We start from the raw sequence: 22448 nt of genomic DNA, 5'->3' as shown, positions 1-22448 counted from the left end.
TTATATCAATTACATAAATAGAAAATCTCAAATAGACTGACTCTTTCACATGCACAAACTGGTAACAGCTACACTAAAATAGTATTAAGGATTATTCTGTGCTGTAGGATTATGTGTATATTTCCTTTGCCTTTTTAACTTTTTTTTTAACATATTCTGCATTTTCTAAATATCTTCAATGAGGCAAAACAATGTCAAGACAAATATGGCATGATGCATCCTCTCTGATTTTGGGGGTCTAACAACAGAACAGGACTTATGAGGACTTTATTCCATGCCCCTTCCATTCTAGGGAGCATGGCATTACACTATCTCTGCACACCCAGGGAGAGTCCCTGCTGCCAGGGGGCCTTCTCCCCAACTGCCGCACCTCTCAGCTATCTGCAGGTAACCTGTGGAGAGGTACTATTCCACGTCCTGCGACACGGCCTCCTCAAAAACCTTCTGCTGCTCCTTCAGCCTCATTTGCTGGGTACGCTCCATTTCCAAGACCTTCTGGGTGTGCTCTACATCTAGTTCAACTTTGAAGATTTCAAGTTCATTCCTCTTATTTTTCCTGTAATTTTCCAGTTATTGGGACTGCTTATGCTTTATCTTTCTATTGCCCATATAAAACCTCCAGATTCATCAGGTGGGTTTTTTTTTTGTGTGTGTTTTTTTTTTTAAACTGGAGAGGAATTCAGATGAAAGTTCTGAAATCTGGAGAGCCTGAGGAGGGGGTATCCTTGAGAGAATACAAGTGTTTCCTACCCAGTTAACTCATCTGTTTTTTCTTTTTTTTTTTTAATTTAATTTATTTACTTTTGGTTGCACTGAGTTTTCATTGCGGTGCACGGGCTTCTCACCGCGGTGGCTTCTCTTGGCAGAGCCCGGGCTCTAAGCCCATGGGCTTCAGTAGTTGTGGTACTAGAGCACAGGCTCAGTAGTTGTGGTGCACAGGCTTAGTTGCCCCGCGGCATGTGGGATCTTCCCGGACCAGGGGTCGAATCCGTGTCCCCTGCATTGGCAGGTGGATTCTTAACCACTGCACCACCAGGGAAGCCCCAGCAGCTGGTTTTTATCTCCTAAAAACTAGCCATTAAATATGTCAGGTTTGCTGTCATAAATTCTAAATCTGGTATTAAACCTGGAAGTTGCTGAGGATGCACCTGTAACTCTTAGCTCTGTCTTCTTTTTCTCCCAGCATGCTGAAAGCATAACCACCTTGCTATCCACCAGCTCTCTAGCACCGGCACATTCTTTCATTCTTCTGTGAAGTGCAGCCCATGTATCTTCATACCTGCTAAGTAATTCTAGTCCAGCAGAGCACTTTGGCAAATATGGGATATTTGGGGGTCAATTTTTCCAGTTGTTGAAAAGCTTTCTGAAGTATACTAGTTAAGAAGAATTATAGAAAGATTGTTATAAACTAACTCAATATTTTATCTTATTTCTTTAATTCTAATATAATACCTATTCTCAACAACATATTAAAAAATGTTTTAAAGCTATTTAAACTTAAGCTATTTATGTTTTAAAGGCATTTTAACTCATGCAAGTTCTGCTTTTTGATGAAATAAAGTATTCCCAGTTCTCCTTTATCTTCTTTAGTTTCATCATGCTTAGATTCCAGTGCACTATTCACTTAGAATACTCTTTTTCATATTCTGCCTATTCAAAGGTCTCTGAAGGAGAGAAATAATTATTCTAAGAATAAACGCTTTGCTTTTAAAAATTACAATCGTCTTCCTTCTTGGGAGGACTTCGTGATTTAGAATTCTTTCTAAACTCTGGCACCTTTGTTCCATTCAAAATATGATTGTAGAATTTCCAAGTACCTCAAGGATAATGGGAGCGTTTTAAATTTGAATCTCTACACCTCCTCCAAGGGAAAAACTGCTGATCAACAAAGTTAGATAAGAAAATCTTGCATAGTTAATATTAACAGCATAACTAGGACACAGAGAATACACCTTCAGTTTACTTTAATGGTGCATAGCCACCCAAGACCACAGAGTGTGTTTAATGCCTGTACTTAAGTGGAGCCCACTCCTGAATGGAGGTTAACAGGCAATTGTGATGAACACAGGAGAGTGCTGTAGGGTTCTAGTAGGGATGACCACAGATGACATCTAATAATATTTATATTTAGAAGCAGAGGATCCTAACCATGGTAAGACAACACAGAGAACATTTAATAGGGAATTAAACAGAATGACTTTAAATTATGTGATACCAAAGACAGCAGTGTCATACAAGCAACAACTCTGAAGGCAATGGAGGATCCTCAGGAAGGGACTCTTTGGAGGCTTGGTGGTGAACAGAAATAAAAAGATGGCTGAAAATCAAAACCTTACTAGAATTAGAAAACAGCAAAGAATCAAAATGTGTTAGAACAGAAGAGATTCTATTACTTTCCATTTGTTGAAGAAAGAAAACTGTAGCAGCAGGAAAGGTTTCTCTTGAACTAAGAATTGAAGTATGTCACCAAACCTCACCTTTATATAATTTTTCTGCTGTTAGTCCCAGAAAAATCAAACAATAATTAAAAACATCAACAAAATATGAACACTGATCCCATCAGAGCTACCATAATAAAAGAAAGCATAAACATAATATTTTTAGACAAAAATTTCTCTAAACTAAGCTAAGAACAAAAAAGAAAAGTGTAAGACAACATTCTGACATGAATTAAATGTAATTAAACAAGCATTTGAAGAATTGTAATAATACCACAAATCAGAAATACAAAGAATCTGACTACAAATGGACAAATAAAAGAATATAAAATCAGAATTGAATGAATTAAAGAAATGAGAATAAAAGACTAGAATCTCTGGAATGAAGGCTAAATGACAAAGGTTTCCAATGGAGAATATGTACAATCAAAAACATAACATAGGTCTTCCCTGGTGGCGCAGTAGTTGAGAGTCCGCCTGCCGGTGCAGGGGGCACAGGTTCGTGCCCCAGTCCGGGAAGATCCCACATGCCGCGGAGCGGCTAGGCCCATGAGCCATGGCTGCTGAGCCTGCGCGTCCGGGGCCTGTGCTCTGCAACGGGAGAGGCCACAACAATGAGAGGCCCGCGAACCACAAAACAACAACAACAACAACAAATGGGATTTAGAAAATAAAAGTGAAAAAAAGCCCAAAAATGTTTAAAAAGGTAAAAGTCATGAGAAAGAAGTTGTGTGTGTGTGTATTCAAGACATACAGCAAATTAGATGATTTTTATAGAAATATTCTACTTAATAAATGAAAAAGAATTATAGAATTAAAATATTATTTTTCTATACCTAATATTAATCAGCAATGACTATTATTATGATAAAATAAGAGACAGTAGTGCTCCATGACTTTCTTTGTGGAAGAACACAGCTGCCCTATGGCATAATAGTCCAAAAGGGAAAAGCCTTCTAGATCTAACTAAGAATTTACAGGATGTAAAGAAGGCAGAGGGGTATGTTAAATCATACCATGGGGATGCAATCAGCATTATCCAGACAGTAGAAAACTCTAAGGACAGGTAAATCTGTGTCCTCAACAAATGAATTATAAGAGGAGGCAGGGAGAGAGAGAGAAGTGGAGGCTACAGCTAAAAACAGACTTTAAGAGACATAGCAACTAATGTGAGGATCTTATTTGGATTATGATTCAGAAACATTATCAGCCAATTGAAAATTTGAATACTGAGTGAATATGTGATGGTAGTAAGTAATTACTGTCAATTTTTTTTTTTTTTTCCGGTACGCAGGCACACAGGCTGCGGACACGCAGGCTCAGTGGCCATGGCTCACGGGCCCAGCCGCTCCAAGGCACGTGAGATTTTCCCAGACCGGGGCACGAACCCGTGTCCCCTGCATGGGCAGGCGGACTCTCAACCACTGCAGCACCAGGGAAGCCCTACTGTTAATTTTAAGTATGATTATGTTGCTACCTTGATGTTACTTTTTAAAATATTTTTCTTACAGAGATGTGATTGCATACCTATGCTATTCTTTTTTAGTTCATGAAGTTAAAACAGAATCATAGGGTCTGCCCAAAGTGAAAAGAAAGGCTTCTCGCTAGAATCTGCAGGTCAAGGTCCCTCAAGTTCTCCTGTTTCTTGGAGTTGGCAAGCAGTTCTCTGAGGCTTTGGAGTGCTTAGGTCTCATCCCTGTGGTCCTCCTCCCTCATTTCATACTCCATTCCACAGTTTATCCTCTTATGGGCTATCACCAAAGGAAAATTCACAGCCTCAAAATTAACTCCATATAGAGTTCCAGCACAGCTTAATCATCAAACAAAATCAAATGATAAGTTTGTTAGGGATTTTATGGTTTCCTTTGTGGATTTTAACACTAAATATTTAATATGTCTCTCTACTTATATCTCTACCTCTATCTCTCTCTCTGTCTCTCTCTGTCTGTCTCTCTCTCTCTCTCTATCATGAGCTTCAAGAGCTTATGGAATAGAATGGTGAAAAAAAAACCATCTCTACTCTCACTCTGGTGGAATATGGCAAATAAAATGTTGGGTTGAAACTTATAGAATCCAGACAAAGTTCTAGCACATATTAGTGGTGAACCTTAGACAAGACTTTTTTTTTTTTCGATCTTCAACATACCACATACCAAAGAGAAATACCCATTAGAGTAGATCTAACAGAATTGTCTTGTTCATCAGATGATGACATATGATAAAGGGCCATTTCCAGCACAAAAAGCAAGACTTCTGCTTGATCAACAAATTATTTGTTTTTTCAATAGTTTATAAAAGTCGAATCCCAATAAAAAAGGAATACACATAAAAATCTATACATAAGTTTTTGTAAAATTAAGGGAGAGTTCATATCTAATGCAACTAGGAATAAACATAGCCTCTGTATTCATCCTATACATATGTGCAAATACATATATACACATATGCATACACTTAAATGTTTTGTTTATAATATCCTTGGTATTAAAATTATAGTTACAATATTTATAATAATTCTTAATGCAAGGTGTATATACCAAATTAATACTTTGTAGATATTCATTTAAAGAATTTCTAATACCTGAAATATAATTGCCTTTATTTTGTAATTTTTGCTTTATATTATGATTCAAAAATAACTATGAAGAAGTGGGGCAAATTCATTATTTTTTTCTTCTACACTAAGATATTTAGATTGATGATGAAGCACATCGTTAACCAAGGTAAAGGGAGGGACTCCTTACAGCTGCAGCTGGGAGTGAAAATCAGAAGATCTAAAGGGCAACTGTAGCTTGACACTTAAATTTTGGAAATAACAAGCTCTATCAATTTTATTTTTAGGAATATTTACTGATATGGAAAAATTTACAGGATTAATTAAGTAAAAATGCAAGTTACATAAAAATTCATAAACTCATAACTTAAACATATATTTCTATAAATATAAATTTAAAATTCGGTATTCAAAATATAAAATATAAAATGAACATCTTGGAAAATATTAGAATAAACAATTAGAAACAAGAAAAAAATCAGTAAAGTTCATTATTTTATCTTGTGTGTTACATGATATCCACCTTGGTTAGAACATATTTTAAAATTCTTCTGCTTCTTTATGTTTTTGTTTTTCTCAAAAATGCTTGTACTTTTTATAATAAAAATATGGAAACTTGCCAAGAGCTTAAATAAAAAAATTCCAACATCAATAATGCCATATTTGTTCATGTTAATGCTATATTTGTTATAATATAAAATATGAAGTACAAACCAAAATAACACCTTATGTTCCCTCACAATTATTCTTGTAATAAGACATTTCTTGAAGTTTTCATCAAGGTTAAGAGTGAACTAATGGTTCAGTAATTCAAAAGATATTATTACCTTCTGTGGAAAGCTAGAACAATCAGTGTAAGAATGACTAAGGGGAGAAAATCCTTAAGGTCACTTGACTTTTTCTCTGCAGTTGCCTAATCTGTATCTTCAAGAAAAATTGATTCTCCTTATCTTGAAAGACACTGGAAATAGTTACATAATAGAATATGAAAAATTTGGAAAATATTATGCCTCACACAATTTTGAATTATTGTGTTGATCATTTTATTTGTATTGTCCTCTCCAGAAATGCAAAGCTCCTCACAATTATTACATTATTTATATCTACTGGCTTTTTCAAGTGGTAAAATAAAGTAGAATATGCACAAACAGCAAATTTCATTACATAATTAAGGCACTCAAAAGGCACACTATTATCTATTCCAAATTATTTGTCAATTTTAACATTTCTGTTCTTCAAAAAATAAGATCCTACTTCTACTACATGGAAATAGGAAACAACAACAACAAAAAAGAAGCTCATATGAATGTTATTTAATGTATTTGTTTATTTCACATTGCGTCTGCCTGAAAAATGCTTAAACTGGCAAGCAATTCCATATGTTTAGCAGTCAATTTTTCTAAAAATATAATCATAACTCTATTATAGAGCTTCTATAAATTACAAATAACCTATAGAACAATTATAAAGAGCATGAGCCCTGAAGGTGAAAATTTCATAGGTTCAAATCTCAGCTTCACTAGTAACCAGAACTTTGCTCTTAGGCAAGTCAAGTCCCTTAGTTTTTTCGTATTTAAAATAGGATAATAATATAGGGTTATCGTGAAGATAGAAATGACTAATATCAGACACAAAAAAGCACTATATAAAATCTAGTCATTATTATAATTATTAGTATTATTTCTGCTGATAATATTATATTTACTACTAGTAGTGTTAGTAACACTGAAGGTAGTATTATTTGAATTTTACTTGCAATAAAAACTCAATAACATATTCTGATAGTCTGTGGTAGAATATTAATTCCAATTTCCTGATCATGAAGCCATTTCTACTGTACAAATGAAATCTCTTAGTGTTTTTTTCAGAAGAGAAGAAAAGCGCTAAGATGTAGAGGCATTTATTATCTGCAGATTATTATGTGAAAATTTCTAAGCATGTTATTGAATTTTTGCAACAATTGAGGTAATTATTTTTTGTTCATATTTTATAGATGCTGAAGCTTTACACTCTAAATGTTTGGCAAAGTGAACACTGTTTTTCTGTAGAAAAAGGAAAACTCAGTCTTTGACCCACAATATTATAATTAAGCCATTCTTTAGATGTAACACAAAGTAGCTGTATGTGTTTATTTTTCTGATATGGAAGTGACACTAATGGTCACATAATCTATTTGGAGAAAATGTAGGAGTATGGAAAGATATTGAGAGACATATTTTGCCTAAATCACAGGGTTTTTTTGTGAGGGTCCCAGGAAATGTTTGTGGAAATGCTTTGTGAACTGTGAGAATATATGCCACTGGAGCACTGCACAGCTTTGGGAGTGCTGTGGTAGTTTTGTGTGTGTGTTTCTTGTTGTTTTGTTTTTGACAAAATTGGAGTATTCAGTAGAATTTTTAAAAATTCAAGCTGGGAGTCACACATACCCCAGAAGAGATGTAGTTAAATTTTTTCTTTTTCTTCTTTATAATATCATAATCTACAAATGAATTTTTAGAATACTGTGTTAAATATTTTTTGACTTGTATTCCTTTTTATTTTTTAATATTCTATAAGCATTCAATAATGGTCCTTGAGAACTTGTTTGCCTCTTGGAATATGTATGTAGAGATAAATCTAAAATTTTCGTTTTGCAACTTTTTTTATAAAGCATGTTACTATTTCAAGAATAATTATTTTAAAAGAATTATATGCTCATTTTGATTTTACATAATATTTTAGAAAGTACTTCTTTTGGCTATCCTGTATTTATTATAAGTAATGGCATTTGCAATGAAACTAGTAGCTTGCAAAGCAATAATTATCATTATTGCATTCTCAATTGTAGAATTATACATAAAGGAATCACTAGAGCATTAAATGTCAGCCTGTAATAAACTTAAGAAAACATGTTATTCAGCAAGTTCATTTTATAAATGAGGAGATCTCAACACAAGGTTGGATGAGACAGATCCTGGACCTTTGCATCACATCCCATAGTCTCCTAGGGATTCTGTCAAAAGAAAACACCTAAAAGTGGCTCAACATGATTTAGCATGCAAATCATTCGAGGAAGTTTAAATTTATTAGTAGGCTTTATGAGTTAAATTTCAGAAATATCATAGGTTTTATTAATAGAGTTTCAGCACTATAAGTTTAAGATTCTGTGTCTCCAACTTTCCTACTGAAAGAAATGATTGTGATTTCTTAACCACTGTATCCTGGTGCCTGGCACATTGTCATCATCATCATCATCATTAAATATCTGAATAATTCTTACTATACTCTAGACACAGTTCTAAGAGCATTGGATAGATTATTTCCTTTTATTCTTACAGTCACATGAGGTCAGAACTATTATTATCATACTGATTTTACAGATAAGGAAACTGAGGCAGAGAGAGGCTAAGTTACTAGATAAGCATACACAGCTGAAAAGTGGCAAAATCAGTATTTAAACACAGAATTTGGTTCTTCAGCATGCATTCTTTACCATTGTACCATGTTGCTTCAGCTATATGTTCCATTAATTATGCATTCATTAGCTGATTTTTAGTATAGCCCAGTGAAGTATTTAAAACTCTGCTTAATATTCTATAATAATCTAATTGGGAAAATAATTTGAAAAAGAATTGAAATAACTGAATAATTGAAAAAGAATAGATACATGTTGATGTCACAGAACCAATGAGAAGATACTATGGTCTGAACGTTTGTGTCCCCCCAGAATTTATATGTTGAAATTCTAATCCCCAAAGGTGATGGTATTAGGAGGTATAGCCTGTGTGAAGTGTCTAAGTCATGAGGGTGGAGCCCTCCTGAATGGGATTAGTGCCTTATAAAAGAGGCTCCAGAGGGATCCTCAGCCCCTTCTACCAGGTGAGAACACGGCAAGAAATAGGCAGTCTGCAACCCAGAAAAGGGCCTTCACTAAAACTCAACCATGCTGGCACCCTGACCTTGTACTTCTAGCCTTCAGAACTGTGAAAAATAAATTTCTGTTGTTTATAAGCTAAAAAAAAGAATAGATACATGTATAAGTGAATCACTTTGTTGTATACCTGAAACTAACACATTGTTAATCAACTATATTATATATATTCCAATATAAAATAAAAAGTTAAAAAAGCTACTGTATTCTCAGAATTACAGAAAAAAATAATCAAAATCAAAGCACTCAAGTGCCTTATCCAAGCTTATGTAATAAGAGGTACAAGTGACATTCAGAAAGGGAAAAACCTAAATATAATTCCAGTCCTCTTTCAACATCATCTTAAATTAACAGGTTGGAATATATCAGAAGAAAAATAGGCTATACTGAGGACTGATTCTAAACTTAAATTCATATTTTTCTAAGACTAAATATATATCAAAATATCTTTAATAGCAAATCATAACTTGGAGGGCACAAGCACAAATGTAGACACAAGAGCAAGGCAAATAATAACTTTGCAAATGCCTCTTATAAACAAATTGCACAGGGTATTTCAAAGACTCAGCAAGCACTTTTCTACACGGTGAGCATGATTCATGCCCACCCCCATATATAACTCCTCCATAGTCTTCTTACAGTGTATCTTTTCTGTTTCCTGCTTTAAATGTCCATTTTCAAAGAATCATTAAACCAATAAGAGAGTGTACTGGGAAATTCATGATAAGATGAATACCAATATAGTTTTTGCTTAAACTTTATTCAAGTTTTCCCTCAAACTTGAATAAATTAGGAGTCTATATGAGTAATGTCTGTAGCCTTATTGTTCTTATATAATCTTCAAGCATCAAGCTCCAGAATAAAAGATCTTAATCACCTCCCTGGGGCCCCTGAAACTTCAATTACTTCACCTAAAACAATATCCCCCCCAAAATGGTATTCTAATTACCTACTTTTCTTTAGGATCAAAGAGATAGTACAAGAAAGACCCTTATAAAAGGAAAAATTTTTTAAAATAGAGAGCAATATATTGATGCAAATCATATTAATAAATTCTTATCAAATGTTAGAGGTTCTGTATATAGTTTTCTTTCTATTTTCATGATGTTTTTGGTTCTAGAATTGTAATATAAAGTTGATAAATAAGGAAAGGCTAGGATAGTATAATGAGTTAGAGTATTTTTTATTTTATTTTCAACAAAAATAATAAAACCTGTTTTCTGAGACTTGTTTTTAACTTACCTACTCATTTCCAATTCAGTTCTTGTTTTTTTGTCATTCTATACTACCTCCCTGAACAGAGAACTTTTGATCCTGAAACTGGATAAACTAATTCAGATTCTATTCAAGCAGTTCCTACTAAATAGGATGAAAAATGTGGTCAGTTGATTTGTGTCTTCAGTGAAGATAAATGCCTAGTAGTGAGTAAATATTGGATGCTTATGAACTTAAAATTAAAATACTAGATAAGTAAAATTTCTGGTCTCTACTCTGTGTCAGTTTCTGATTATGTTTTATTTTCCCTCCCCTCTTTTCACCTTCATATCTCAACATCAAACAGGACTAAGCCAAACTGAAAATCATGGCCTCATACTTTCTAGTTAGTATCCAGCCTAATTTAATCTGGCATCTTTCACCATTGAAATCTGCCCATTTTAGTGAATTATTTCAATCTTTATGTTTTACTTGCTCTTTGTACATTGTAAACAATTATTCATACCTTCATGGAAATTTTCTCCTATTTTGCTTATGAAAAACCAGTTTTGTACAGTTTTTATTGTTTAATTATGAACATTCCGTTTCAATTCACACATCTGTTTCCTCTTCTCCTCTTTCCCTCTCCTGTTGTTTTCCCTCTTTGTGTATCTCTGTCTCTTTCTGTCTTTGTCTCTCTATCTCTCTCTCAGTCTCCTCAATTTAAAATGCCTGTCTCAAAGATTTCATCCATTCCTTGGTTTACTAGTCATACTCGGAAGCCTCCTAAATCTGTATCTCTAGTCCAGGTAACTATCCTGGGTTCCAGACAAATATATACCTAAGTACTGTACGTCTTCTCTGAGCCCTCCCACGGACATGTGAAACTAAACATGCCGAACGTGAAAAATGCTTGTCCACACTAATTCCAATATTAACATACAACACCATAAACTAAAAAGTTGCTCAAACCAGAAATTATTGAAGCAATTTACACTACTCTTATACCCTTTATCCTCTCTTTCAAATGTATCTGTCATCAGGTTCTGTATATTCAACTTAATATAAAGACTATCCCCACCTCTGCAGTTTCTGGTCTCACAGTGTCTTGGATATTAGTATCTAGTATCATAGTGTATAATATAATGTAAAGCCACATGGTCAGGAATGCCCCACCAAATGTCTCTTCACAACTGAAAACTAGGTGCTCTAAAATGCAAACTGAGTTATTTTATTTCCCTGCTTAAAATCATTCAACGGTTTCTGTTCACCACAAAATAGGTCTTAAGTTAGAAATGGAATAAAAAGATTCCTTATGATTTACTCCTTCTTCTGTGATCTTTACCCCATTGTTTTTTTTTCTCACTTCTCAAAATATAGTACTATCTGGCTACATCAACTTCCAAAATATACTACACTGTATTATGCCTTCAGGTCGATAGCCATGTTTTCATCTGCCTGGAAGATGCCTTTCCTCTGTATATCCTACACTTCTATCAGGATTCAGTTAAATTATTCTAGAGTAAAATGTTCACTGTATAACTAACTCAGGATAACCTTGTACACCATTTGGGGGCGGGTCACTTAAATTGTATATTTTTGTTGTTTTTGCCAGATCCATATGAAGTCAATGACTTAGATGCCCTTACTCGTAGTGTGATTATTCTTCGCTACTAATTCCACAGAAGTACCACCTTATTTCTTACCAGTTAGAACTAACTCCGATTTCTCATCCCAGGCATTCTATTTACACCCATTTGATTATAGACATTTCTTTCACTCTCCTTTCCCTTAAATAAGCTGGCATTTTTTCAGGGTCTATACTCATCTATTGTCACTGTATGTGATACCTTGCATAACCAGCCTAGGCTCTGAGCTACACTGCAGCAGAGCATTAGAGATCCCCACTGTGAGTCATGTTTCCATATCATACATGTTTCTGTGGCAGGACAAATTACTGGTGGATTTGTGTAACCCCTCTGTTGGGGAAACATGGCACTTGGAATTAAACACTTAATCAAGTCTTTGTGATTCAAAGGCCTAGTTATTTTACTATAATAGCCATGAAATGCACAGTGTCTCCATTACCTCTTGTTCCCAATAAATGAAAAGTTTCAAGAAAATAAAGAGAAAATTTGAAACTTTTAATGTGTCACAGATGTCAGATGGCATATAATCTTAAGCACTTTAATCCTTTTACAGCTTTAATAAGGTTTAATTTATGTACAATAAACTGCCTATATTTAAATTATACATCTTGGTGTTTTAAAAATATATTCATAAAATATTAAATCACCATCACATTCAAAGTACGAAACATTTCTATCAAACCCTGCACGTTCCTGTGGCCCTATTAATGCATCCTTCTCTCTATCCCAACCCCAGGCAAAACCTGATCAGATTTGTGCCACCATTGAATTGATTTCATATTCTAGAATTTTATGAAATGTAATAATATGATGAACAATCTTTTCTCTGTCTTCTTTTATTCAGTAAAATGATATTGAATGTAGCAGTAGTTTGTTCCTATTATTGCTGAGTAGTATTTAACTGTATAGATATACCATATTTGTTTTTCCATTCTTCTGTTGAGGACATGTATTTTTTCCAATATTTGGTTACTATAAATAAAGTTTCTATGTATATGTGCATATAACTCTGTTGAACATGTGTTTTCAATTTTCATGGTAGTGAATTGCCAACCTTGTTTCCAAATTGGTTTACAGTATGTATTGGCCTATATTACAGCACAAGATAGTATTTTTATATGGCCAGGATTCAAACATTGGCTATTCGTATGGACCTCTATAATGATGAGCAAGGCAAGGGCTGCATCCCATTTCTCCCATCTGTAACATGGGGATAAAAACATAACCCTATTTAACGGTTGCTATGAGCAAAAATTATTATGTGTAATAATAAACATGAAGTATAAAATATAGTCTTTGGAAACAAACTAAATGTTCAAAATCGCATTATCATTATAATGATCAATTTCATGATCTAATTGGTAGATTATGGAAAAGAAATGTTTAATTGATTTACCTTCCAATGAAAACTTGTATAAAGCCTCTGTTAATTGATATACACAAATAAGACAAAACCATCCATAAATGAAAGTATTGGTTTGATTTGTTTCTCCTGGTTTCTATAAACTAATGTGCAATTAGTAAAGTCTATTACTTGGGGTCATATGGATAAGATTGGCTGATACAATAAACTGAACTAATTTCCACTCAATCTGCTGTAGGTTTATGTGTATGTGTGTGATAATTTCCTGTTATATAATAAAAATTATTTCCTTGAATTTAGTAAGAAAATTAATTTTTAAAATTTATGATATTGATTTTTCACCTTCTGGAGATATTCAGAATTATAATCATCATTCCTATGTTATTTTTAAAAGCTAATTTGATTAGTTACTTTTAGAAAGTTCTGACACATAATTTACTCCCCTAAGCTATTTTAAAATTACATTGTATTGCATTAGGTGTTAGATGATTTGTATAGTTTATTTTTTTTAAAGGGAGAAAAAAATGACCTTTATATTAACTAGATGTTTGCAAGGTCTTTTTTCTCTATTTCTCTTTGGAAATACTTGTGTTGTTACCTTACATGTAGGGCAACTTCTATTTAATTCATACATTTATATGCAGAGAGTTTACCAACCTAATTCCAGTTCACAATTGATTTATTGTGAAATATCTGTTTACTTAAGTAACAGTGAATGTGATATACTGGGAAGGTTCTGTAAACAAATTGTGTTCATTTCTTGCACCTCAGCAAAAGTTCTCTTTGCTAGGGTTCCAAAAGTGGCTATTATATAGCTGGATCGCTTTTTTGTTGTTTGTTTTTTGTGGGTTTGTTTTAGTAACTTCAATAAAGGCATTGAATAGCGCCTTCTAAATTGTAATAGATTTGTATCCCCTTAAGAAGTGATACTTTCAAAGAATACAATGATCAAGAAGTGCAGGAGAGATGAAAGTGAGGAGATGAAGCAAGAAAAGTATGGGAAAGGAAGAAAGGAAAGAAATTTAAGTTCTTTGTGGCTAACAGTTGAGAAAATAAAAGATAAAATATTTACATATTCAATACCACAAATAATATGTAACAGTATAATAAACAAATATGTACAAAAAGAGAAGAGAGTAAAGCAGTGATCTATTTAATCTTTTTATAGAAGTATAGTTGATTTATATTATATAAAATATTATTGTAATGTATTTCTCTGACCTCTGCCTCAACTCACATATGTTAGTATAGGTGAACATGGTTTTGAATACAAGAGCATATATAAAGTTAAATACAAATAAGGTTTTGAAGGAAAATGAAAAATTACTAGAGTAGGTTACCAAAGGTGTCCACAGGCTACAGATTATTTGTTTTACAGTGTTTTAAAAAATAGAAGAAAAGTAAATAAAAAGAAAATGAAAAATATATTGATCTTTCAAGATAGATGTTTAATGTTTCTAAATTGCCTCAGAATCCTCATAACCACAACAGTGCTAAGATGAACAGCCTCACACATGCTCTCCTATGAACATACATATGCTTTTTTTCTGGAATAAGAATTCTGGATCATAGATTACAATTTATTATATTTGGTTAAGTACTCACAGATTTGTCTTCAGATTGGGTGCACCAAACTAACTCTTATGAATAGTACATGTGCATTTCCATTGGCTTCTCTTCTGAATTTTATTTTTGTATACAGAAGGTTCTTATTAGTTATATATTTTATACACATTGGTGTATATATGTCAATCCCAATTTCCAAATTCATCCCCACCCCCACCCCTGCTTTCCACCTTGGCATCCAAACATTTGTTCTCTATATCTGTGTCTCTATTTCTGCCTTGCAAAGCAGCTCATCTGTACCATTTTTCTAGATTCTACATATATGCATTAATATATGACATTTGTTTTTCTCTTTCTGACTTACTTCATTCTGAAAGACATCCTCTAGGTCCATTCACATCTCTACAAATGACCCAATTGCATTCCTTTTTATGGCTGAGTAATATTCCATTGTATATATGTACCACATCTTCTTTGTCCATTCGTCTGTCAATGGGCATTTAAGTTGCTTCCATGACCTGGCTATTGTAAATAGTGCTACAGTGAACATTGGGGTACATGTGTCTTTTTGAGTTATGGTTTCCTCTGGGTATATGCCCAGTAGTGGGATTGCTGGGTCATATGGTATCTCTATTTTTAGTTTTTTAAGGAAACTCCATACTGTTCTCCATAGTGGCTCTATCAATTTACATTCCTAACAATAGTGTAAGAGGGTTCCCTTTTCTCCACATCCTCTCCAGCATTTGTTGTTTGTAAATTTTATGATTATGCCCATTCTAACTGGTTTAAGGTAGTTTTGATTGTAGTTCTCAGCACCTCATTGTAGTTTTTATTTGCATTTCTCTAATGATTAGTGATATTGAGCACCTTTTCATCTGTCTCTTGGCCATCTGTATGTCTTCATTGGAGAAATGTCTATTTAGGTCTTCTGCCCATGTTTAGATTGGGCAGTTTATTGTTTTTAATATTGAGCTGCATGTGCTATTTATATATTTTGGACATTAATCCTTTGTCCATTTATTCATTTGCAAATATTTTCTCCCATTCTGAGGGTTGTCTTTCCATCTTGTTTGTAGTTTCCTTTGCTGTGCAAAAGCTTTTAAGTTTCATTAGGTCCCATTTGTTTATTTTTGTTTTTATTTCCATTACTCTAGGAGGTGGCTCAAAAAAGATCTTGCCATGATTTATGTCAGAGTGTCCTTCCTATATTTTCCTCTAAGAGTTTTATAGTGTCTGGCCTTACATTTACGTCTTTAATCCATTTGGAATTTATTTTTGTGTCTGGTGTTAGGGAGTGTTCTACTTTCATTCTTTTACATGTAGCTGTCCAGTTTACCCAGCACCACTTATTGAAAAGGCTGTATTTTCTCCATAGTATATCCTTGCCTCCTTTGTCATAGATTAGTTGACCATAGGTGCATTGGTTTATCTCTGGGCTTTCTATCCTGTTCCATTGATCTATATTTCTGTTTCTGTGCCAGTACCATATTGTCTTGATTACTGTAGCTTTATCCTGATTACTGTAGTCTGAGGTCAGGGAGTCTGATTCTTCAGCTCTGCTTTTTTTCACCACAAGATTGCTTTGCCTATTCGGGCTTTTGTGTTTCCATACAAATTGTGAAATTTTTTGTTCTAGTTCTGTGAAAAATGCCATTGGTAGTTTGATACGGATTGCACTGAATCTGTAGATTGCTTTGGGTAGTAGAGTCATTTTCACAATGTTAATTCTTCCAATCCAAGAAATGGTATATATCTCGAACTCTTTGTATCATCTTTAACATCTTTCATCAGTGTCTTATAGTTTTCTGCATACAGGTCTTTCGTCTCCTTAGGTAGGTTTATTCCTGGGTATTTTATTCTTTTTGTTGCGATGGTAAATGGGAGTGTTTTCTTGGTTTCACTTTCAGATTTTTCATCATTAATGTATAGGAATGCAAGAGACTTCTGGGCATTAATTTTGTATCCTGTTACTTTACTAAATTCATTGATTAGCTCTAGTAGTGTTCTGGTAGCATCTTTAGGATTCTCTATATATAGCATCATGTCATCTGCAAACAGTGACATTTTTACTTCTTTTCCAATTTGGAGTCCTTTTATTTTGTTTTCTTCTCTTATTGCTGTGGCTAAAACTACCAAAACTATGTTGAATAATAATGGTGAGAGTGCGTAACCTTGTCTTGTTCCCAATCTTAGTGGAAATGGCTTCAGTTTTTCACCATTGACAATGATATTGGCTGTGGGTTTGTCATGTATGGCCTTTATTATGTTGAGGTAAGTTCCCTATATGCCAACATTCTGGAAGGTTTTTATCATAAATGGGTGTTGAATTTTGTTGAAAGCTTTTTCTGCGTCTATTGAGATGATCATATAGTCTTTCTCTTTCAATTTGTTAATATGGTTTATCGCATTGATTGATTTGTGTATACTGAAGAATCTTTGCATTCCTGGGATAAACCCCACTTTATCATGGTGTATGACCCTTTTAATGTGCTGTTGGATTGTGTTTGCTAGTATTTTGTTGAGGATTTTTGCATCTATTTTTATCAGTGATATTGGCCTGGAGTTTTCTTTTTTTGTGGCATCTTTGTCTGCTTTTGTATCAGGGTGGTGGTGGCCTCATAGAATGAGCTTGGGAGTGTTCCTCCCTCTGCTATATTTTGAAAGAGTTTGAGAAGAATAGGTGTTGGCTCTTCTCTTAATGTTTGATAGAATTAGCCTGTCAAGCCATCTGGCCCTGGGATTTTGTTTGCTGGAAGATTTTTATTCACAGTTTCAATTTCAGTGCTTGTGATTGGTCTGTTTATATTTTCTATTTCTTCCTGGTTCAGTCTCAGAAGGTGGTGGTTTTCTAAGAATTTGTCCATTTCTTCCAGGTTGTCCATTATATTGGCATAGAATAACTTATAGTAATCTCTCATGATCCTTTGTATTTCTGCAGGGTCAGTTGTTACTTCTTTTGTTTTTTTCATTTCTGATTCTATTAATTTGAGTCTTCTCCCTTTTTTCTTGATGAGTCTGGCTAATGGTTTATCAATTTTGCTTTTTTTCTCAAAGAACCAGCTTTTAGTTTTACTGATCTTTGCTACTGTTTCCTTTGTTTCCTTTTCATTTCTTTCTGATATGATCTTTATGATTTCTCTCCTTCTGCTAACTTTGGGGTTTTTTTTGTTCTTCTTTCTCTAATTGCTTTATGTGTAAGGTTAGGTTGTTTATTTCAGATGTTTCTTGTTTCTTGAGGTAGGATGTATTGCTATAAACTTCCCTCTTAGAACTGCTTTTGCTGCATCCTATAGATTTTGGCCATTGTGTTTCCATTGTCATTTGTTTCTAGGTATTTTTTGATTTCCTCGTATTTTTTGATTTCCTCTGTGATTTCTTCAGTCATCTCTTGGTTATTTCGTAGTGTATTGTTTAGCCTCTATGTGTTTGTATTTTTTATAGACTTTTTCCTGTAATTAATATCTAGTCTCATAGCGTTGTGGTCAGAAAAGATACTTGATACAATTTCAATTTTCTTAAATTTGCCAAGGCTTGATTTGTGACCCAAGATATGATCTATCCTGGAGAATATCCCATGAGCACTTGAGAAGAAATTGTAATCTGCTGTTTTTGGATGGAATGCCCTATAAATATCAGTTAAGTCCATCTTGTTTAATGTATCATTTAAAGCTTGTGTTTCCTTATTTATTTCCATTTTTGATGATCTGTACATTGGTGAAAGTGGGGTGATAAAGTCCCCTACTATGAATGTGTTACTGTTGATTTCCCCTGTTATGGCTGTTAGCATTTGCCTTATGTATTGAGGTGCTCCTATGTTGGGTTCATATATATTTACAATTGTTATATCTTCTTCTTGGATTGATCCCTTGATCATTATGCAGTGTCCTTCTTTTTCTCTTTTAATAGTCTTTATTTTAGACTCTATTTTGTTTGATATGAGAATTGCTACTCCAGCTTTCTTTTGATTTCCATTTGCATGGAATATCTTTTTCCATCCCCTCACTTTCAGTCTGTATGTGTTCTAGATCTGAAGTGGGTCTCTTGTAGACAGCATATATACACGTCTTGTTTTTGTATCCATTCAGCCAGTCTATGTCCTTTGGTTGGAGCATGTAATCCATTTACATTTAAGGGAGTTATCGATACGTTTTTCCTATTACAATTTTCTTAATTGTTTTGGGTTTGTTATAGTAAGTCTCTTCCTTCTCTTGTGTTTCCTGCCTAGAGAAGTTCCTTTAGCATTTGTTGTAAAGTTGGTTTGGTGGTGCTGAATTCTCTTAGCTTTTCCTTGTCTGTAAAGGTTTTAATTTCTCTGTCGAATCTGAATGAGATCCTTGCTGGGTAGAGTAATCTAGGTTGTAGTTTTCTCACTTTCATCACTTTAAATATGTCCTGCCACTCCCTTCTGGCTTGCAGAGTTTCTGCTGAAAGATCAGAGGTTAACTTTATGGGTATTCCCTTGTATGGGAATACAAGGGAATTCCCTTGTATTAATTGTTGCTTTTCCCTTGCTGCTTTTAACATTTTTTCTTTTTATTTAATTTTTGATATTTTGACTATTATGTGTCTAGGCATGTTTCTCCTTGGATTTATTCTGTATGGGACTCTCTGCCCTTCCTGGACTTGATTGACTATTTCCTTATCCTTATTAGAGAAGTTTTCAACTATAATCTCTTCAAATATTTTCTCAGTCTTTTTTTTTTTTTTTTCTCTTCTTCTTCTGGGACCCCTATAATTCAAATTTTGGTGTGTTTAATATTGTCCCAGAAGTCTCTGAGATTTTCCTCAGTTCTTTTCATTCTTTTTTCTGTTCTGTGGTAGTTATTTCCACTAGTTTATATTCCAGGTCACTTCTCTGTTCTTCTCCCTCAGTTATTCCTCTATTGATTGCTTCTGGAGAATGTGTAATTTCATTTATTGTATTGTTCATCATTGGGTTATTTGCTCTTTAGTTCTTCTAGGTCTTTGTTAAATGTTTCTTGTATTTTCTCCATTCTATTTCCAAGATTTTGGAACATCTTTACTATCATTACTCTGAATTCTTTTTCAGGTAGACTGCCTATTTCCTCTTCATTTGTTTGGTCCGGTGGGTTTTTACCTTGCTCCTTCATCTGCTGTGTATTTCTCTGTCTTCTCATTTTGCTTAACTTACTGCATTTGCGGTCTCCTTTTCGCAGGCTGCAGGTTCATAGTTCCCGTTGTTTTTGGTGTCTGCTCCCAGTGGGTAAGGTTGGTTCAGTGGGTTGTGTAGGCTTCCTGGCAGAGGGGACTGGTGCCTGTATTCTTGTGTATGAGTCTAGATCTTGTCTTTCTGGTGGGCAGAACCACGTCCTATGGTATGTTTTGGGGTGTCTGTGAAGGTATGATTATTTTAGGGAGCCTCTCTGCTAATGGGTGGGGTTGTGTTCCTGTCTTACTAGTTGTCTGGCATAGGGTGTCCAGCACTGCAGCTTGCCCAGTCATTGAGTGGAGCTGGGTCTTAGCATTGAGATGGAGCTTTCTGGGAGAGCTTTCGCCATTTGATATTATGTGGGGCTGGGAGGTCTCTGGTGGTCCAGTGTCCTGAACTTGGCTCTCCTACCTCAGAGGCTCAGGCCTGGCACCTGGCCACAGCACCAAGACCCTGTCAGTCACATGGCTCAGAAGAATGGGAGGAAAAAAAAGAAAGAAAAAGTACATAAATAAAATAAAATTATTAAAATAGAAAAAAGTTATTAAAAATGTCAGAACCCTAGGACAAATGGCAAAAACAAAGCTATATAGACAAAATCACACTAAGAAGCATACACTCACAAAAAGAGAAAAAAGAAAAAATATATATATATAAAAGAGAGCAACCAAATCAATAAACAAATCTACCAATGATAATAAGCTCTACCACTAAACTACGATGAACGTAAAACCAGAAACAAATTAGATGCCGAAAGCAAACCCCAAGTCTACAGTTGCTCCCAAAGTGCACCGCCTCAATTTTGGCATGATTCGTTGTCTATTCAGGCATTCCACAGATGCAGTGTACATCAAGTTGATTGTGGAGATTTAATCTTCTGCTCCTGAGGCTGCTGGGGAAACTTCCCTTTCTCTTCTTTGCTCGCATACCTCCTGGGGTTCAAATTTTGATTTGGCCCTGCCTCTGTGTATAAGTTGCTTGAGGGCGTCTGGTCCCCTCCCAGACAGGAGGGGGTTAAAGGAACGGCTGGTTAGGAGGCTCTGGCTCACTCAGGTCGGGTGGGGGGAGAGGGAGGGGTATGAAATGCAGGGCAAGCCTGTGGCGGCAGAGGCCGGCATGACGTTGCAACAGCCTGAGGTGCGCCATGTGTTCTCCCGGGGAAGTTGTCCCTGGATCACAGGACTCTGTCAGTGGTGGGCTGCACAGGCTCCTGGGAGGGGAGGTGTGGATAGTGACCTGTGCTTCCACACAGGCTTCTTGGTGGCCATAGCAGCAGCCTTAGTGTCTCATGCCTGTCTCTGGTGTCCGTGCTGATAGCCGCGGCTTGTGCCCATCTCTGGAGCTCATTTAGGCGGTACTCTGAATCCCCTCTCCTCACACACCCCAAAACAATGGTCTCTTCCCTTTTAGGCAGGTCCAGACTTTTTCCCAGACTCCCTCTCAGCTAGCTGTTGTGCACTAGCCCCCTTCAGGCTGTGTTCACACAGCCAACCCCAGTCTTCTCCCTGGGATCTGACCTCTGAAGCCCAAGCCTCAGCTCCCAGCCCCCGCCACCCCCCCAGTGGGTGAGGAGACAAGCCTCTCATGCTGGTGAGTTTTGCTTGGCATGGATCCTCTCTGTGGGACTCTCTCTGCTTTGCTCTCTGAACCTCTGTTTCTGCACTCTCCTCCATGGCTCCAAAGCTTCCCCCTCCACCCCAGTCTCCACCAGTGAAGGGGCTTCCTAGTGTGTAGAAATTTTTCCTCCTTCACAGCTCCCTCCCCAAGGTGCAGGTCCTGTCCCTATTCTTTTGTCTCTGTTTATTCTTTTTTCTTTAGCCCTACCCACGTATGTGGGAAGTTTCTTGCCTTTTGGGAAGTCTGAGGTCTTCTGCCAGCGTTCAGTAGGTGTTCTGTAGGAGTTGTTCCACATGTAGATGTAGTTTTGATGTATTTGTGGGGAGGAAGGTGATCTCCACATTTTACTTCACCACCTTGAAGGCTGAGAGCGAGACTAGAATTTTATTAGACTGAATCCATGTGGGCTCTTTCAAGATTACTTGGGAATAAAATTTTTAATACGTAACTATTTATCCATATGAAAATAACCAGAATTTTAAACAACTTTAACTTCTGTATACTGAGTTTTCCCTCCCTGAAGAAGTGGATAATACTATGTACTTATATTTATACATTTACATCTTAAAGTGATTTTTATTTTGTAACCCAAGTCTTTTACAATCAGAGGAACTTATAATAAGAAGTGATGAGACTGTGCAATATGCCAAACCAACTTCCCAATAAAGATTAAAATATTTCAGGGACTGAATCACTCTTGGAGGTCATCTATTCCACCTTTCTCATTTGCCAGTTTGAAAACTGAGGTCCCAAACAAAACGAATGAAAAACTGTTCAGGATCATATGGTTAATTGGCAAAACGAGATCAAGATCTATGTTCTCCTGATTTCTCACCTAGAATTTTTACAATATTATGTGCTTTTGTTGTATGGTTTTAGCCATTGTAGGTGCTATTATGTAGTGTTGGCAATTTAGTGTATCTCAAATTAGTCTGTCAATAAGATTTTTTAAATCTAAACAGACACAACATTGACTAACCATTCTTC

At 35.2% G+C, this 22448-nt stretch overlaps 1 pseudogene; it reads right to left on the bottom strand.

Annotated features, from left to right (window-relative positions):
- Positions 1-303: 303 nt before the first annotated feature.
- Positions 304-22448, bottom strand: part of LOC116752605 — a 104594-nt pseudogene continuing 82449 nt past the window's right edge.

Source organism: Phocoena sinus, chromosome 4 (assembly GCF_008692025.1).
Source record: "Phocoena sinus isolate mPhoSin1 chromosome 4, mPhoSin1.pri, whole genome shotgun sequence".
Taxonomy (NCBI): domain Eukaryota; kingdom Metazoa; phylum Chordata; class Mammalia; order Artiodactyla; family Phocoenidae; genus Phocoena; species Phocoena sinus.
This window is presented reverse-complemented; position numbering and strand designations above follow the sequence as displayed.